General features: G+C 47.9%; 1 protein-coding gene across 2 annotated transcripts in view; it reads left to right on the top strand.

The window, feature by feature from the left end:
• Window positions 1-19,692, top strand: part of rassf8b (Ras association domain family member 8b) — a 34,867-nt gene that overhangs the window by 2,242 nt on the left and 12,933 nt on the right. Inside the window, exon 2 of one of the 2 annotated variants that reach the window (XM_061229790.1) lies at window positions 12,792-12,881. The exons of the other annotated variant lie outside the window; for it this stretch is intronic. The gene's annotated coding sequence lies outside the window, so the exon portion shown is untranslated. The remainder of the gene's footprint in view (window positions 1-12,791; window positions 12,882-19,692) is intronic. 2 annotated transcript variants of the gene reach the window in all.

The following is a 19,692-nucleotide window of genomic DNA, read 5'->3' on the forward strand; positions in this document are numbered from 1 at the left end:
ATGACTCTTCGCTGGGTGATTTTTTCCCAGACGCGCAGAAGTTAATTGCTAATTTAGAAGCACACCTGCGTCTGCAGTTTAAATGATTGAGAGTGCCTCTCTTGATCCTTCTAGCATCCTTGTTCTTTTATAAATAAGACATACACATGAACACACATATTGTTCCTGCATTATTCTTTTTTAATTTCTTTTCTTCCTGCCGCCATCACTCCCCTCCTCCCCCCCCCCCCCTTGGGAGGTCAGCTTTATTTCTATTAGATTTTTATATTATATTAGAATATTATTATTATTATTATTATTATTATTATTACTATTATTATTACATGTGTAATTTCAAGAGAGAGAGAGATGCAATGGATCTTTGAGAATGGTTATAAAAGTAAACAAGGATACTAACAATAAATAAAAACAAAATAAAAAAAAAGAGAAAACCAGCAGCCAAAAACTAGGAGGAAAAGTTAGGAAACAAATTTTTTTTTTTGCAGAATTGTGCAGAAAGTGTGATGATGGCAGTGTGATTTTGATGCTGGACTACATTGTCACAGTGTGATTTTGTTGCTGGACTACATTGTTGCAGTGTGATTTTGTTGCTGCGCTCCACTGTCACTGTGATTTTGTTGCTGGGCTGCACTGTGGCAGTGTGATTTTGTTGCTGGAATACATTGGTGCAATGCTAGCTATTGTTGCTGGGAGACACATGTTCCTTGGGCCGGGGGCTTCTGAGCTGATTGGAAACAGAGCAGCGTAATGATAGACCCACTGCAGGGGGGTGGGTGGGTGTGGGGGGTAGTGTAGATATCCCCAAACCAGCCCCTCCCCCCATACCCTGCCCCCCCGCCCCGGCAGAGGGACTGTGGGCCTGGTTAGCGTCCCAGCCAGGGCCTGCGAACGATGACACGTTAATAACTACCGGCGGATTAGGGGTGGTAGAGACCCCTCACGGGTGAGCTGTGTCTTACGCCAGCCGGGGGGGCTCGATGCGGGAACGTAAGGTTACGCAAGTCTGGGTTTTGTGAGACGGGGTTTTGTGTGTCGCTCCTGCAGCACGACTGTTTGTTTAGCATGCTCAGGAGTTCAGCGGTGGCAACGCAATAAGACGAGCCAGGACACTGGACTACAATTCCCACTGGACTACAATTCCCATCGGTACACTGCACAATAATATCGAGTAATGTTTGTAAGTCCGATTGTGGACAGATGTATTTCAACGTTTTTCCACGTAAGGGTATTTTTGGCAGTGCTGTTCGACAGGCGTGGCTGCAGGTGAAGGAACGCTCTCTAAAGCCACTCATCCCTGATGCACCGGCTACCTTGTCTCTGAGCTGTTTGGGCTAAATGCTAATTAGTGGGCTAAGCTCACTAAATGAGGACTGCAGACCTGGGTTGAAATAGTATTTGCTTTGTATTCAAATACTTTCCAGCAGTTGACTAAGCTTGCCTGGTGTATTGGAACAAATGAAATGAGTCAAAAAGTGCTCCTCTTTGCAGGCTCAAATGCACCAGGCAGGATCAACAGAGCACGGAATGGTATTTGAATCCAAAACAAACACTATTTGGCTTACAACAGCTTGGTGGGCTAGTGTGACTTTTAACATCAACAGTATACGCCTCGTGAGCTCGCTGTTTATGGGAGGTTTGGCAATCTGTAATGATGATTCAGAACAACTGCGGCGGGAGAGGGTGACCGCAGATGTGAAAAGTTTGGGAAAACAGATCACTATTTATCACAAATAACGAATAAATCGCAATTATAACCAATAAGGGTCCATGGTTTCCATTGTCAGCCTGTTTCCGGTCAGCACTCCTGAGGTGCCAAAGCCCCTATTAGCAGTGGCACCTTCTCTGTTCCTCTGCTAACTGGAGCACTCTTCCTCTAAAAGCCGCTCCATAAAACCTGCAATGGTTTTTGCTCTGAGGGGGGGTTTTGGCAATCGAATGCACATTAATAATATAATATAGAAGAAACAATATAAAGGGAACGGCGTGATGAATGCAAAATACTGCCTCAAATGCATATAAAATGCAAATGAAACCAGCCCTCATAGTGTTGACTGAGAACAGTTTAGGGCAGTTGAGGTGGCCATTATGGTTGGGCATCAGGACTGAGTTTTGGAACCCCTGGGTGTGTGTGTGGGGGGGTAGGGGGGTGGGTGTAAGTGCAGCACCCCCCTCCACACACCCCCCCACGCCCCCCGTCGGAATGCACATTTCTGTGTGCGCCATGGAAACGGGCTGAAGATGCTGAGCAGAGGAGTGCTCACCGCACCGGTGGGCGGTCGTGTCGCTGCTTTGAGTGATTACCACCCCCCCCCCACCCAACCTCCCCAGAGGCCCTGCCGCGTGCTGACCTCTGCAGAGCCCCCCCTGACCCCCCCAGATGAGGGGTCGCGTTGCGGCCGGTCGGGCCCACAGGTCCGCAGAACATTCCGGGTCTTCGCAGCGAGGGGGTCTCTCTGAGCCACAAGCCCGAGACGTTCAGGGATGTTGTTTTTCCTGCGATTCAGTTCGATTTCTCAGCCTAGACGTCTGGCCCACAGGCCCTGGACGATGTGTCATAAGCGCACGCAGACACACACAGACACAGACAGACACACACACACACACACACACACACACACACACACACATACACAGACCTTCATCTCTCTTTAAGCTCTCTCTCTCTCTCTTGCTCGCTGTCAGGAGAGAATGTTCAGCAAAACAGCCAAATACCAGCGTCCCCAGAGGTTTTTAGCGTGCGAGAGGAGCGTTTTGGGGGAGCGTGGCAGCACTTCTCCTGGGTGACATACGAGCTTCTATTTCGCCAGATTGTCCCCAGAGGAATTCCACACTCTGAACCAGGCAACCCTCGTCCCCTGTGTTACATCCGTGATGTCATGTCAGGCTTCTGCATCCATTAAGGCTCTTTGGCTGACAAATGAAATTATTAATTTAAAAAAATACATCTATAAAAAGAGAGAAATTATTAAAGGCTGTGCCAGAAACTGTCATTGACCATTGGTTTCCTCTCTGTAGCTTTTTGTTCTAGAATGTTCTCTTGCAGGCTGGGTCAGTTTATGGGGCAGACCTTAGCCTTATGGCTAAGGGACATAATTGGGACCCGGAAGGTTGCTGGTTCAAGCCCTGGCGTAGCCACGATAAGAACCACACAGCAGTTGGGCTCCTGAACAAGGCCCTTAACCCAGCCTAGTCCGATCAACAGCAAGTCGCTTTGGATAAAAGCATCAGCTTAATAACTGTGATGGTGTGTGGAGTAAGTTAGTTTTTTTCTGTTCCGGGACATTAACCTGTAGGACAGCGATTGTTTCCTGTGCCTGCGGGCAGGCTTGTAATGTTCACCTCTGTCAGTGGGTGCCTTTGTCTTGTCGCTGATGAACAATGGCCTATCTTAATTGAGAGAGAGGGGGGGGGGGGGGGGGGGGGCCGTGGTAACACATTGAGGGTCGCCTCAAACAGGCCTTTGTTTGGCCAAGATAAGCGACCACGGGAAGTAAACAAATCTCATGGCTCCGCGATTCTGAAGAAGGGCGAAGGGGGCGAATCACGGGGCTCACAGCTGCCGGGGGGAGAGGGGAGACCCCCCTAAAAACGCCCCGTTAAAATACCCAAGAGACAAACGGACTGGAGAATGGATGGCCGAACAGGAAGAAGAGGGGGGTCATTTGAGAAAAGATAAAGCGAGCAGATAGTGTCCCTTCTCCTGGGGCAAGCCCAGGCCCTGAGGACACAACCTGGAGGCCTCCATGGCCCTACATCACACGCCCCTCTCAACTGCATATTACCAGCTAATTTCAATACTACTGATCGTAGTACAAGCATTGACCTGTGAGACCCCTCATCACATTTCTGTTACCATCTTTACAGTTACACTGGCCAGCGGGCTCCAGTTCTACAGCCGGGGTTGTATGCCATTAATATTATCATCGCTTCATGAAATGGTGTTGATACCCCGTGACATCAGGGAGCGACAACAAAATGGATTCTCTCTCATTTGCAGTATGTTTGTTCCGATTTGGAAATGGCCAATCAGCGCCTGCTGCTTCACCTCTGCCACGGATTCCGGAGAAAGCGGGAATCTGAACGCGTCGGCCCATGTCAGCCAGCGGTTTTCCCCGAGCTTTCCCGTCGCCGCTGACCGATGGAAACCCTCCCGGTCCCACGCGACGTTCACGCCAGCTGTGCGGTCGTGCTTGGATTGATCCTCGCGCCCAGGAGTCAGGTCCAGACCGAGGGGCCTGTCCACGCTCTGAAACGGCGCCTTAACAGGGCGAACCGCCCAACAGGCCGGCGACATGCAGCCTTACAGTCCGGGAGTGAAGCGCAGACTAGCCGTCTGTCACGTCTCACTTTTGAAGTTTCGATATGAATACGGTCTCGGACTGGACGCGGAGGCATTCCAGCATGTGGAGAACTGGAACGTTTCAGGACCTGTGCGGGAAGGGGGGTGGAGCTGAGGACAGGCTGCTCGACTTTCCGTCATGTTTCCATTTATGTACCGCCGTCTCCTCGGGATTACAGGCCGGGATTCACTGCTAAACTGCGCAAAGAACACGACTCAGAGTAGCCCTGGCTGTACTATAGCACATCATTAAACTGTAAAGATTATAGCTACACTTTTCTCCCTCAGAGTAGCCCTGGTTGTACTATAGTACACTAAAAGGCTGCTGAATTGTAAAAGATCATGGCTACACTTTTCTCTCGTAGAGAATCTCAGACTGTACTATAATCCACTGTTAAAAGGCTGCTAAACTGGGCTTATTTAAAGGGTACTCTCTACAGGGAGGCCGGTAGACACTGCCTGTATGAATGGGAGGGTGCGGGGCCATCATTCCGCCTGTCGTCTCACACACGTTTCAAGAGAGAGCTGCTCTAAGCGTTTTTCCGAGCGAATTTCCATCCCTGTCCTCCTGTTCCGCGTACGGAACTCAGCTTATATCTCACACAAGCCAAACCCTCTCTGATCCACACCGTGTTCATACATTTCATGAATGTAAGAAGTGTGGAAATCTCCCTGCGAGCCTTCTTCCCTGGGACGGAGGAGATTAAGTGGATGACTCGGGGGCAGTTGCCGATGGCGTCTCAGAAAAGCTGAATAGCGGTGGCTGGGAATGTGTGTTTGTGGAATGCGGGTCCTGAGCGTGGCGTCGCTGTGACCTTTCTCTTCAAAGCATCACAATGCAGGACACGGCAACCAATGACAGCGCTGGATGCTAATGGGATTTCTGTATGACAAAAGTGCAGTGTGTCTCTCTGGTGTACCTGTAAACCTTTCATTGTAGGAGACAGGACACAATTGTGGGAATACAGTACTGTGCAATAGTCTTAGGCACCTGTATAACATTCTGTACAGATAAGATTCTTTCAAAAATAATTCAATGAAAGGCCCTAAATAAACGTACTATAAATTTTAGTAATTTGGCTGAATCAAATCAATATTTTTTGTGACCACTCTTCGGCGTTAAAACTGCTTCACTTCTCTGAGATTAAAGATGACTGTAGGGTCTTTTCACCTGCTTGTCAGACCTTTCAGGACATATTGTTTATTCTGCAGGCCACATCTGCAAAGTTTAGAACGTTAAACTGATCGGATGTAGAGGATCAGGTGGTTGTCTTGGAAACTATGACATTGTTTAATTATAATTATGCGAGAGCACACATTATGCCACATAGGAAAGGCAATATAGTTTCTCTTTCAAGCATTATTAACCGTCAGAAAGCCTTGTGGATTGTTCTAGAAAGGCAGAAGCCAAGCAGAGGTTTGCGTCACCTCAGTAGATGATGCATGAATATATGCTTACAAGCCAAAGGGGCTTTAAATTTGGCCGTGAACGGGTAATTTCTCCCAGCGAGAGCTGAGGAATAGTCCAAAAGAGGGGTCCAGACGAAAACGTTTTTAACGGGTGGGTGACCTGGTTTGACTCGGGATTTGAAAACGGGCCTCGTTTGCAGTCGTCCGGGGCGACCCACCCCGGGTTTGTTTACGTGAGGTTATGGCAGCGGGAGCCCGTCTGCTGAGTCTGCAGAAACGTCCCCCGAAATGAACCGGTCTTCACTGGCGCTCGCACGTCCTGTCGGAGGGGGCGAGGGGTCCCCTCTGCTTCACGGCACGGGACGGGGTTCGGCTTACAGTGCCGGGTCTGACTCAGCTCCGCTCTGAAGAACATATCGCCGCTCTTCGCCGGGATGCCAAATCGTCCCGCTTCTCGGAAGTGGAGCGTCTCGCATTGATTTGTGTGCAGATTATTTTTTTTGTCGTTGAACTTTTGGATTGATGAAAGTATCTAGTCGGAAATGGAATCATGATTCCCCAGCCCCCAGTAAATTTCCCAGGGAACGTATACTTTGTGACAAAAGGCCAACGGGGCATATGTGGAGAGTCCCTTCTTTTGGAGACTTGTTTGGCGTGTTTGTCGGTTTAAACTGGGCCGGTTCCGGGTTGCCAGTCTGGCTCACTGACCGCGTAATGGACCAGTGCAGGGGTGAAGCACTGCAGTGAGAGAGGCCGGCAGGTGCTGAACCTGCAGTTTCGCTTTAAAATCTCCGCGAGGGGACACGGGGCTGATCGGCGAAATAAGCGCACGGAAACGGCACACAGCCCCCCGGCCCGGAGTGCGTTATCACCCCGAGTCACACCGCACACAGGACCCTGGCTTCAGCCCGTAACAGAGTCGACTGTTATAAACACACGCGTGCCATTACCCATTGGTCATTCTAGCTGAAGACTTCAGGTCAACCAGACTGCGTGTGTGTATCAGTGTTGGCTTCTACAACATAATTCCAGCCTCAGAAAAACACAAAGCTCTTTCACATATTTTGGCAGTTTGCAGCGATTGGCAGTGAACGCGTGCGGTCTCCTTTCGCCTATGTCGTTATTAGAAGGCTAATTATTTTTGCAACTTCCAGCCGACTGTGTAGGTCGAAAGCACAAAGGAACTGAACACGTTGTTCAGCTAACCCAGCCTCCCCCAGAATCAGTCGGATTCTGCCGTTCCGTTTGAACGCAACTGACGAGGGCGCCTTTATTTACACGGGCCTGGATTCAGGATGAACTTCTGCCGGCTTTTTATTCGCTAAATAATTAGACGCCTTGTTCTTTTCACTATGTTGGGAATAGCGGGACATCGGGAGTTTTCTTTTGAGTGTTTTGATTTCCTGCAGGTTGGCTGCCATACTCTCCAACTGGAAAAGCTCAGAAAATATTAGTTTGTATGGAACAACAAAGCATTACAAAGATATAATGCTTTTGTTACTATTATAATTCTGTTTTCCTTCGCTCCCGAAAGGGTGGGACAGGAATGTTCTCAGTATATCAGCAGATACGTTAATGAAATGGAAACAAATCTGGATCTGAAATACTTGAGATTTAGTGTGAATGAAATGAAAGGAGACAAAGTCATACTCACCAGATGTCTAATTAATATCTTCCTGGCTGATGGTATGTCACATGTTAATTTGTCCTCCGATAAACTGGGTGTGGTTTTGCGAGCACCCTTCACAGTAAACCGCCAAGCCATCGGTGTGAAGCCAACACCAGCATTGTGTCTCTTCATTTTCCCTTTCACGCCCACAAACACACCAACGGCAAAAGGAGTGCGATTTCACTTTAAATCCGTCAGACTGTTAGGGCCAGGGTCTAAATGCAAGAAATATATATATATTTAAAACATGGTGGTCAAACACTAGAAATATATGGTTGGAGGACACAAAAACAAACAGTAATAAAATATCAAGCTATTGCAACACAATGTATCGACAAATGAACAAATCATTGTATATTATACATATATAGATAAATGTGTGTGTAATTGTATAGATTTCATATGTATTTATACCCACACACTATATACAGTATTTACATATATATCGGCACAAATCAATTTTGCATTATTATTTTTGTTTTCTAAAAAAGTCAAAACGTGTCTAAAAAAAGACATATTAACACTGCGTATCAGTAAAGGACAAAGAAGAACCGGGGTTACCATAACCATGAGTAAAACCATACCGTGGCCAGACCATAAAACCATTACTTTTATTTTACACTAAATTTAGTTGTTGAGCAGTTCAGTGCTCCAGTTTCATTTTGACACGGGTCTCTGGAGCTCTGTAAAGCAGCAATAAACCTCTCTGTGGGTGGGGGGGGCCAAAAAGGGCTTTTTCCCCTCCGAGTCATGTGCAAAGGGAGGTGGGCTGACTTAATCCCCACACCACCCTCTCTCCCTCTCTCTCTCCCTCCCTCCTTCTCTCTCCCTCTCTCTCCCTCCCTCCTTCTCCCTCCTTCTCTCTCCCTCTCTCCCTCCCTCCCTCCTTCTCTCTCACTCCCTCTCTCTCCCTCCTTCTCTCTCTCCCTCCTTCTCTCTCCCTCCCTCCTCCTCTCTCCCTCTCTCTCCCTCCCTCCCTCCTTCTCTCTCATTCCCTCTCTCTCCCTCTCTCTCTCTCCCTCCTTCTCTCTCCCTCCCTCCCTCCTTCTCTCTCACTCCCTCTCTCTCTCCCTCTCCCTCTCCCTCTCCCTCTCTCTCTCTCTCCCTCCCTCTCTCTCTCTCTCCCTCCCTCTCTCTCCCTCCCTCTCCAGTGTGCGTGTGTCATACGGCTCGTCACCTTTATCCGCGCGCTCTGGGCCCCACAATCGCGCGGGAGGCCTTGGCCCCTTGCCGCCGGCGAGCATTTTTCCATTACCAGCGGGGCCGTCACCTCGTCCCCAAGCGCTTTCTTAACGTCTGCCCTTATCCTCGCAAGTGAGAAACTACGGCCTCCGCCCAAAGGCCCGACGCCTTACGGGAGAAGGACGGAAGCTCGTTCAGGCCTAGAGACTGGGAATGAGCTCGGACCTCCTCACAACACGCAGTCAGGAATTCCCCAAACATACATAGTACATAGTTCATGCACCAGTGGTGGTTTATGAAGTAGTTTCACACGTTGGGTCTGTTGGGCCCAAGGCTGCAGTGTGGCTCGCTCTAAGGGCCACAGGGCTCAGCGGGGTCAGGGCCCGTGGGTAAACACAGCATTCCTCAGCTGTCTGAGGGGCCCGGGGCCGGTCCTCCACGCTCCGACCCCGGGGGCCAGGGGAGGGGGCAGGGGGGTCACGGGGTCACGGCCCGGGTCGGGGATGGAGGCCGGCGGTGGCCGAGAGGACCGGAGAGAGAGCGGTAAACACTGTGGGCTGTGTGCTTCCTCTTCCACACGGATCATTCCGGGCCCCTGGGGGCAGCGGCCTTCCCCCAGTCAGCCCAGAGCAGACCTGGGTCAGATACGTCATCGTTTTGGATCCAAATACTTCTCTACGCTTCACTGAGTTTGCAGGGTGCATTGGAACCTCTCAGAAAGCACTCTCAGAAAGTTCAAACCCCCACCTTCTGGTCCTCTTGGTTGGCTAAATTGCACCAGAGGGGTGGTTAATACAGTGATATCCCCAAAACTGCACACTACGGCTGTGCAGTTCAGGATGCCAGCTGCAGTATCTCCGAATGTAAAGTATCCCTGAAGACTGCAGTCTGTTTGAATCAGTCGTGAATCTGTCATCTGTTCGAATCAGGAATTAATTTTCCGTTAGACTCTGTTGTGAGTCGTTAGTTGATCAGGCTTGTGGATTGTTTGAATAACACACGAGTTGAGCTCAGCAGAGACACCAGGCATGGTCACTCCTCCACAGGAGCACTGCAGAGCACACTCACGTCTCCACAGATGTTTGTTTTCTGAATACTTCAGAATGATTTAAAGGGCAGGATGATGGAACACAGCATGCTTCCTATCTCATCACAAACTTTCTTTTCAATCGGCTTAGCGGTGACTCACGAGTTCAAGTTCAGCCCAAGTGTTTTTGCAACCGTATTAGGAATCATTTGAACACACACGTGTGTTGCAGAGCATCAGCGGAAAACAACATTTTACCCATCGATAGTTTTCTCCCAAAATTTCGGAAAAGCTGTGCACTTTTTGGTTTGTGATCATCCAAGTTTGGCACACAGTAGATTCACGTTTGGTTCCGCCAAGACACGCGTACGGTTTCGCAAGACACGCGTACGATTTCGCAAGTTACGCGTACGGTTTTGCAACATCTGCGTACGGTTTCGCAAGATAGGCGTTCGGCATTTTCCGTTTGGCTTCTGAGGCCTTGACAGCAGCGGCTGGTTGCCGTGGTGGCGGGGGGGGGGGGGGAGGGTGGGGGGAGAATCCGACTCATGCCCAGCCGGAGAGTGGCAGTCCCAGAGGCGCTGGAAGGAGACTGGATTCCACGCATTCCCCCCGGAGATGTCCGCACCGTGATAGGGCGATTGGGACGCGGGTTCATACCAGCGCCATGGAAACAGGTGACCCTCCCACCGGAGGAATGTAAACCCCTCCCCCCGTGTGGTTTGGTTGTGAGCGGTTATCGGATTGCGGATGAAAAATAGCAGATTGGTTGGAATGCGGAGTACTGAAATCACACACACAATGTGGTAGTTTTAACTTTAACAGTTTACACTTTCCTGTGACCCGGCCCGAACACCTCGTAAGATTTATCTTATTTTTCTGTTCAATATCTGTGAGGAGCGTGGAGTTGAGCTTTGCTGAATTATGGTTAGGGTTTGGTGGGTTAGGGTTAGAGTTTGGTGGGTTATGGTTAGGTTTTTTTTTGTTTTTTTTTCATTTTAATTTTTGAAGTGTCATTTCCAATGTATGTAATAAATACCTCCAACATTAGGGGACCATTTCCTATTGAGAGGTACTGACACCATTAGAGGGAACTTTATGGTGAGAGGTAGCGATAACATAACAGGAACGTTTCCTTTTGAGAGGTTGCGATAACATTCGAGGAACATTACGGGAATGTTTTCTTTAAGTCCAGACTGCCGGTGGGCTAGCAGGCAGCACTGATGTTTATCTCGGGCTCTGGTCTGAAATATCGCCGAGACGCAACGCGTGAAAAAAACGGCGAAGTTATTTATTTTGTGCTGTTTGTTGCTGAAAGGAAAAAGCAAAGGTTTAAAGAGGGCGAAATGGGCAGGTTGAAGGGTTTATTTTTGTCCTGGCTCTTTATGAAAGAGCTTTCCCCTGTCCAGCACCAGGGCTGCTGACGTCCGCTGATCTGGCGCTTAGCCCCCTGCGCCTCTCCCCGCCCCTCATTAGTGGTTCGGGGGGGGGGGGGAGGCTCTCTGAGCGTTTTCACCGAGGTCCTCTGTAATCAGACGTCCTCCATGGCGTGGTTTTAAAAAGCCACAGATGGCCCCCGCCCGGGGAATGCGGGCCTGCAATGGCAACCTCACGACAGGGGGCCTGTAACGTAGACTTGCAGGAGCTAAAGGGGGTTACGCTAAAATATGTTAAAATACACCAGCCATCCATACACTCTGCTCCTGCTGAATGGCTGGAGCTAGGCAGGTGTGGGCCGGGTTAGTACTTCGATTGGAAAAACTAAGTTGCTGCTGGAATTGGTGTTGGAGGGCCAGTAGGGGGCGATGATCTTCCCTCTGGTCAAATGAACCCCAGTGCCCCAGTGCAGTGATGGGGACACTGTGCTGTAGGAGAAATTAATCAGAGCTCCTCATTCACTGGGGGCATTACAGATCCCATGACACTCCACAAAGAGTAGGGCGTTCCCTGGTGTCCTGGCTAAATTCCCAACCTGCCACCCAATCAGCCCCTGATTCAATTGGCAAAAACATTGTTCTCTCCCTCTCCTCCTCAGCTGGTGTGTGGTGAGCTTTCTGGTGTATGGTAATATTAATATAATAATATGAATAATTGGCTAGGTCACCTCTCTTGGATAAATAAAGGAGAAAAAGCTCAGGGCTCTCTGTGGAACAAAAAGCCAAAAGTAAGTGCTCAGTGTGGACTGATCCCAGAGCCAGGCACTGTTAATTCACTGACACCAACAGAAATGTAAATACACAGCAATGCAGATGTATACACACTGAAAATGCACAGCAGTGTAAACTTGAAGATAAAGAACATGAAGTGAGAATATGCGCTAATGCAGCTCATTATGGTGTCACCCAGGCAGCATTACTGAACACATGGGGAGTTCTGTACGCAACAGGGACAGTGGTACGTGCACTGAATATTGATAATTGATCATTATAATTCATAAATGTGTTCGTAGTCAAGGACGTTGGTAGGAATTTGGAGCTCCTGACATTTGAATCGAGTTGGCTTGCATGTGAAATGCTCCCTTCAAGGCACACAGGCTGAAACACATTTGCAAATCGCTGCCAGTTTAATATTAAAAAGTATGTGTATGAATCTTTACCCAGTGAGAGCTGTCCCGTACTATTAATTTCAGTCAAAAAAATGTGGATCTTAAGTTTGGGAGCAGTGCATTAATTTATTGAGACAAACTGTTGAATAAATAGCCTTGTGCTCAAGTCGTCATCGATGTGGTATCAAAACAGTCTGTCAAAGCATGGTACTAAATGTTATGTCCAGTCAATAAAGGAAAGAAAATGGAAAAACCCTTAAAAGTATAGCTAACTGTAATTGCATTTAAGTATGGGAGATTTGTCAATGAATTGCCCCTTAGTTAGCATTAGCATTTACTCTGTGATGAGCTACCATGAAATCCCTACATCGTATTAGCAGCAGCCAATGATAAACAGGGAGCTTTATGCAGATTAATGTTCTTTTATTTTTGAATAGTCATTGCCTGGGATCCAGTCAGCTTTTTTCCTCAACTTAGTGTGACAGTGACAGTTTAGCGATCGCTAAAACCAACTTGCCAAACTGATTTTGTGAAGAAAAGCTGACCTTTTACTGGACAGTGGCAGACAGGAGATATCGAAGAAAACTGAAACAGAGGCATGGTGGTGTTCTCTTAACAGGACCGGCGTCTTGAGGGGGAACTTCACAAAATTGAAGACACTCAGGCGGTTTGAGGCAGGCGGAGATACGGACAGCCCGTTACCCCACCGGTAGGATGCGTGAACGTCTCTATTTTGAAATGCGGCAGATACAGACGGGTGTAGAAGGTTCTGGATCAGAAACAGCGTCAGGAGTATCAGCAGAGACCGGGACGTGTGTAAAAAAGGATTTGGCGGGAGACGCCTAGGTCCTGACACCCAGCTCAAGGAGGATTTGGTTTGATTCTGAGGAATCCCCCCACTGATACGGGGTTAGGAGGGCAGTCCCTCCTTCATACCCAACATACCAGCTTACTGTACGTTTAACAGCGATTCCATATGAGTGATGGTTTGAAAGGAAACATCCACAGCAATCCATTATTCCCCAAACGTTGTCAGTTGTGTTTATTGTGGTTGTAAACAAATTGATGTATAGGCCTAAGCTTGATGGAAGCGGTTTAATAAGATTTATACATTTGTAAGATGTCATCATAATTCTTACGATTCGGCATTGTAATACATCTCCCATCAAAGATTTCACCAACACGTCATTCAGCATCATTGACAAAAGACTTTGCAGTGAACTCTGGAATCTCTGAAAAAATGGAGACTGGATACTTGTATTGCTAAATGAGTTATGTAATTATATAGCCCTCGTACATCATATTATCTCAGTCTTTTAGCCAGAATCCCTGCACTGCCCTCTCCAGGATGCGAATATCCCACAGGGCTGAATACACTGTACAATTTGAGATGATTAAAGCAAACATTCAAGCAATATGAGCAAGCATTGTTGTCTAGTAAAAAAGTGGATGTGATTGATTGAGTGATTGAGTCTTGTTTGTTTGTTCGCAGTCAGCGAAAGACTGAAAGGTATTGATGGACGCACAGCCTCTAAATCCGGTTAGATTAGTTTTCTCTGGGGGTTTAGGAGAAGAAGACTCCTAAAATGGCACCCGATTCTCGACCCCTGTGGTGATCTGGCAATCTGGAGAATGAAACACAGCGGGGGCAGACTTCTGAAGCGACCTGCGAACACTTTGGCTTTCATGAGACCTTTTTGTTTTTATTCTCTGGAGTGATTGTTGTACCTGAGCGGGATGTGGGTGCAGTGTAGCGGGCAGTGGTCTGGAGGGGAGAGGGGGGGGGTCTCATTTGTTTTATGACAGGCGCGGTTGAGCCAGGTGGGTTCTGGACACAGTGTGGGGGGCGCATGTTTGAACTGTTGGACGGCATGGGTTTGGAGTGTAGGGCAGTGTATTTAAAGTGATGTTGTGTGTTCAGACAGTGATGCAGTGTTCAGCCAGTGATGTTGTGTTCAGGCAGTGATGTTGTGTGTTCAGACAGTGATGCAGTGTTCAGCCAGTGATGTTGTGTGTTCAGACAGTGATGCAGTGTTCTGGCAGTGATGTTGTGTTCAGGCAGTGATGTTGTGTGTTCAGACAGTGATGCAGTGTTCAGACAGTGATGTTGTGTGTTCAGACAGTGATGCAGTGTTCAGACAGTGATGTTGTGTTCAGACAGTGATGTTGTGTGTTCAGACAGTGATGTTGTGTGTTCAGACAGTGATGTTGTGTGTTCAGACAGTGATGTTGTGTTCAGGCAGTGATGTTGTGTTCAGGCAGTGATGCAGTGTATATTAATGCTAAGCAGTATGTTAAGACAGCACCTTATCAGAAATGTAGGATGAAGAACTCATTCTAATTAAGTGTGGTTACACTAAATCACAGGTGATGGGTTTAAAGGGTCTTCTTGGTTGTGGATTGGGTATGGCTGCCAGAGGGAAGGGGGAGACGGTGATTTGGGTCACTCCATGTGTTTCATATTGTGTTAGCTGGAGTTTTAGCCTCTCTGCCAGAGAATGCTGAAAACTGGAGCGAGTCTCCTCCCTGTTTTCCACGAACATCGCCCAGTCTGCTGCTCTCCCTCTCTGTGGAGAATCTGCGCCAGCTTTTTAACGGCCAGAATAAGCAAGGTAGCAGTCTGTATCTTGTCTGGTTTTTTTTTCCCCCCATAAACACAGAATGCCATTTTTTTTTATTTCCATAATTTGTCAATACCACAGGTGCAGATGACTAAGGATTGTGTGATTTTAGGTCATGCTAAATCATATACCATAGGTACTGATGAGTATAAGATTTCTGAAGCATCCTGCAAATTATTTGGCTTTCATGAGACTGTTTTTTTTGGTTGTTTTTCTCCGGAGTAGCTAGTTTATCTGAGGGAGGATAGACTGTGATTTTATGCAAGACTAAATTATATACCATGAGCAGGTGAGAAAGGACAGACAATATAATTTTTGTTAATGCCAAATCATATGTTTGAAAGCCATGCTTCTGGGTTGCTGCCAGGATGCTCAACCCTGAGAGGACTGTTTTCGTTAGAAATGACATCCTCCAGACTCTTGGTTTCAAGAGTAATGCCTGGACACTTGATGTTGATGTTGCCAAGCACAAGCCGAGGCCACACCATCAAAACCGGCACTTTGTAATTACCGCTTTTCAAAGAAAGTTAAAACACATTTGCACAGCCTCAACATTATTAAATTAAAAGAAGCACTTTATTGTGCCTATGTGTCCCTAGGGCCAGTGATAGCGGGGTGAAAGGTGGTTCTTGGGGCCCACAGCTAAGGAGCGCCCACAGAAATTCCAGTCGGATTAAAAAAGGGAAGTTGAAACAGTTTTCTAAAGTTAATAGAGGGGTTGAAAATTTGAGGAAATTCTCAGGGGGCTGCTGTCACTGTGGAATGTGGGCCGCACAAGCACGTTCAGGTCCTGTTTGATTAGCAGATTGTTTTATCACGCTTGGTAAGTGGAGGTGAATGATTAATTAATGGTGATTATCAATTAACTGCTTTGGGGCCCTGGGAGCTGTGTGATGGATATCCCTCGCATAAACGTGTGCAGCAGACCCAGACTGTAGTTACTGGTGTGTGTGCATTGGTGGGTTGATACACTTGTGATTTTTCAAAATCTTTATTTTCATCAAGATAAACTGTGGCTGTAATTACAGGGCACATTACACTTCCCCAATATTAATTTGAGCACACATTTAATCAAGCTATCATAAATACAGATGCTAATCTGAAACTGTCCAGCTATATATAATAATGACATCTTTATTTTTGTCCTGCTGTTCTGGACTGCAAATGGCGTTCAAAGTCTTTTCCAAGCAACGGAACTAAGATGAGACGACAACAGAACACAGACAGCATTATACATTGAGGGATTCTCAGAAAGCAAGTTACACAAAGAGTCTAGTTTTTAAGTGAAGGTCTCTCTTTAATTTTTTTCCCTTCCCTAAAAAGTCTAATTTTATGTCGTTATCTAATGGGGTTGTAATTTTCCGACAAGCCGCAATAGAGGAAGCATTGTTCTGCACAGTCTATCTGGAGTAGGAGGGCCTGGACAAAGGTTATGGGCAGTGTGTAATTTTGGGAGTATTTTTGCAGGAGTGGGAAAGGTACCACAATGGCGGTTTTGTTCCTTTCTCCGTGGCCGGGCCACAAAGCCTTCGGAGCGATAAAGACCCTCGCCGTGCTAATTAAAACGGAGCGACGAAGCGTTTTCGAATCCCTCGCCGTTTTCCCCGTCTTTCGGACCTTCCCCCCCGCGGAACGGCAGGAAGTCTGTGGCGGTTTAACGTCTCGGAATGGTGAACGGCCCCGGTCTGTTTGCTCTGGCTCTCTCCGGAGAAGGTGTCGCAGTCGAAGAAAAAGTCCTTGTTCTTTATTGCCGAGAAAGAAAATGGGGGTTGCCAAAGAAATAATTTGTATTACAGAGACGGTTTTCTCTCGTTGGAACGCAGATGGGGCTGGATTGTGAAGAAAAAAAAAGCTACAGATAACTGCACTCAACAGAAACCGAGCTCAAATATCAACTTGGACGTGAGAGAGAACCGCTTGTCGTTCTTTTGGTTTTTTGGACACCCATTTACACCCCTGCACACACGCACTAGATCCTGAGACAGACCTTGCAGCGGCGCAGTCCATAAAGAACATTTTTGGATTTTTTTTTCCTGAACAGGCCTCTGTCTCTGCCTGGCCACACAGTACCTGCAGGCAGAAAACTGTGGAAAAGCAGAAGTCACTGTCCTGTCCCTAAAGGGGGTTCACCCTCCCGAAACGCCAGCTGTATAATTTAAATCACAAAACCAGCTGACTCTGTGGAACCACACTGCACATAGATATATTTCTGGACTGAAATGAATAGGAAATGGGCCAAATATGATGAAACCAATACATTTTGAGCAAGAAAATGTGTCTAAAAATTGTAAAATGTCTCAACGGAAATTAAGAAAGATGATAAGCCCCGGACCTGAGAAACTGGCCAAATCAACAGATTTCCAGTGAAGCCATACAATCTGCACAAAATGGAGAAGACTTTATGACTCTTGACTGGCTGTGTACCCCACAGAGGAATGCACAGGGGGACCAACCCCAGCCCCCTCCTTATACTGGAAAACGCTGCAGTGTTGGAGCCGTAATGGCGACCACTGCGGGTAGGGCTCTCCATCTGCTGGAGAATGCAGCAGTGTTTGAGCCGTAATGGCGACCACTGCGGGTAGGGCTCTCCATCTGCTGGAGAATGCAGCAGTGTTTGAGCCGTAATGGCGACCACTGCGGGTAGGGCTCTCCATCTGCTGGAGAATGCAGCAATGTTGGAGCCGTAATGGCTACTGCGGATAGGGACAAACCAGGGCCCTGAAGGACGATACAGCACAGCTCATATTGGACAGTGACACAATTTTTTGGTAGTTTTAGCTCTGCATTCCTGTGCAGTGGATTATATAATAAGTAAGGGGTTGAAGTGAAGACCGTCAGCTCTAATTTGATTTGTATCTACTGCACTGTACATCCATGAGGGAGGGTGAGAGAGAGAGGGAGAGAGAGAAGGAGGAGGGAGAGAGGGGAGTACACTCAGCTGGAGCAGATGGTGGGGGCATACTTTTACCCCACACTGGCATTTCCATGCAGAGACTTATTACCTGACAGAACCTCCCCTGTTTCCCACACCCTCCCCCTACCGCCCCCCCCCCACGTCCTGCTACACTTTAAATTAAGCCATTTACAGGACAGGAGGCCTTATTTGGCACAGGGACGGCACATTAACTTGTCTTTCTATACAATGCAGCCCATGAAAAAGAGTGGGGCCCCAGTTCAGGAGAAGTGGCTGCAGTACCGGGCCAGAATAGCCCTGATTCTAGGCTGACAGGACTGCTTTTTCCAGTTGCCTCCCAAGGCCTCAGTACCTCAGCCATCTTGACAGCGTGCCCAGGAGGCCAGCTCTCCGGAACTAATCGCCGTTCCTATTTTAAACTTTTCCCCCCCTTTTTTTCCTACAACGTTTGAAACTTTTGTGTCCCCGCAATCACCGTAGTGCCAGCTGCACCAAGGACAAAAGAGGTCACTGCAGGTCAGTGACTATATCTCACACTACAGTCGACACAGCTCGCCCAAGACGGTTCACACTGCATTCGACACAGTTGTGGAAGAGCTCGCCCCAAAATGGTTCACACTACAGTCGACACAGTCAGAGAAGAACTAGTCACACTGCAGTCCAGACAGTCGCAGAAGAGCTAGTCCAAAATGGTTCACACTACAGTCAACACAAGTCGCAGAAGAGCTCGCCCAAAATGGTGGAGATGCGTTGCTCATTTTTCCGTCACGATATTACACCGCAGATATGTGTCCGCAAACGGTGGCTAACTTCAGCGAAGTTCTTTTCCCCTGTCTATTTTTATAGCTTTTTTCCGAGCGCCGAGCAGCCAGACGTTTTTAAAGTTTGGGTTCCAGTGCGTTTCCCTGTCATCATCGGCAAAGGCCGCATCTGAAGCTGCCGAGTCACCTGGTGCAGTCGTCTCCGAGCGTTTCGGCTGAAGACGCTCCCAGATGTATTCCTCGTTTTCAGCACTCCCCGTCAGAGAAATGAGAGGAAAACAGGGAGAAAGCTCTCGCTGCTTCCTGCTGTTAACTTCTCTTTCCGGCCTTAAAAACAACATAAATGTCCCTGCGGTGCAGAACCTACCATCTCACAACACTGGAGGGGCGACCTGTACGGACCCTACCATCTCACAACACTGGAGGGGTGACCTGTATGCACCCTACCATCTTACAAGACTGGAGGGACGACCTGTACCGACCCTACCATCTCACAACACTGGAGGGGTGACCTGTACCGACCCTACCATCTCACAACACTGGAGGGGCGACCTGTACGGACCCTACCATCTCACAACACTGGAGGGGTGACCTGTATGCACCCTACCATCTTACAAGACTGGAGGGACGACCTGTACCGACCCTAACATCTCACAACACTGGAGGGGTGACCTGTCTGGACCCTACCATCTCACAACACTGGAGGGGTGACCTGTCTGGACCCTACCAAAGCACAAGAGAATGGGCGACCTGTACAGTCTCTTTCCGCAAAAACCATGACTGTTAACTCCTTTTTTTAGACACTTCAATACAATGCTTCATGTTTACGGTACAAAACTGCGAAGCTCTTAATCTCTGCTAATCTCATTGTGAACGTGGCTGAGGGCAGGCCGCTTTAGAAAGAGGATAGCATATGGTGGGTGATTTCAGCCAGCAGGCACAGTTGGAGAAGGCTACAGAGACACGGGTCAAATGCTGCACCGCCCCCACAACCCTTCCCCAGCTCCCGAGCTTTTATTTGATCAATTAAAATACAATACACAGATATGCATGTTGTGCTTAATCTATCAGGATACCACGGTTATGTCACTGTGACTTATTGCTATTGCAGTCCTGAAGACTCGACTGGAAGGCAAGCAGGAATCGGTTGCAGCATCAATATTTAAAAAAAAAACGTAATTTGAGAGGGTGGAGAATGCATACAATAGGGACTGCAGTTTTATT

Source organism: Conger conger, chromosome 19 (assembly GCF_963514075.1).
Source record: "Conger conger chromosome 19, fConCon1.1, whole genome shotgun sequence".
NCBI lineage: Eukaryota > Metazoa > Chordata > Actinopteri > Anguilliformes > Congridae > Conger > Conger conger.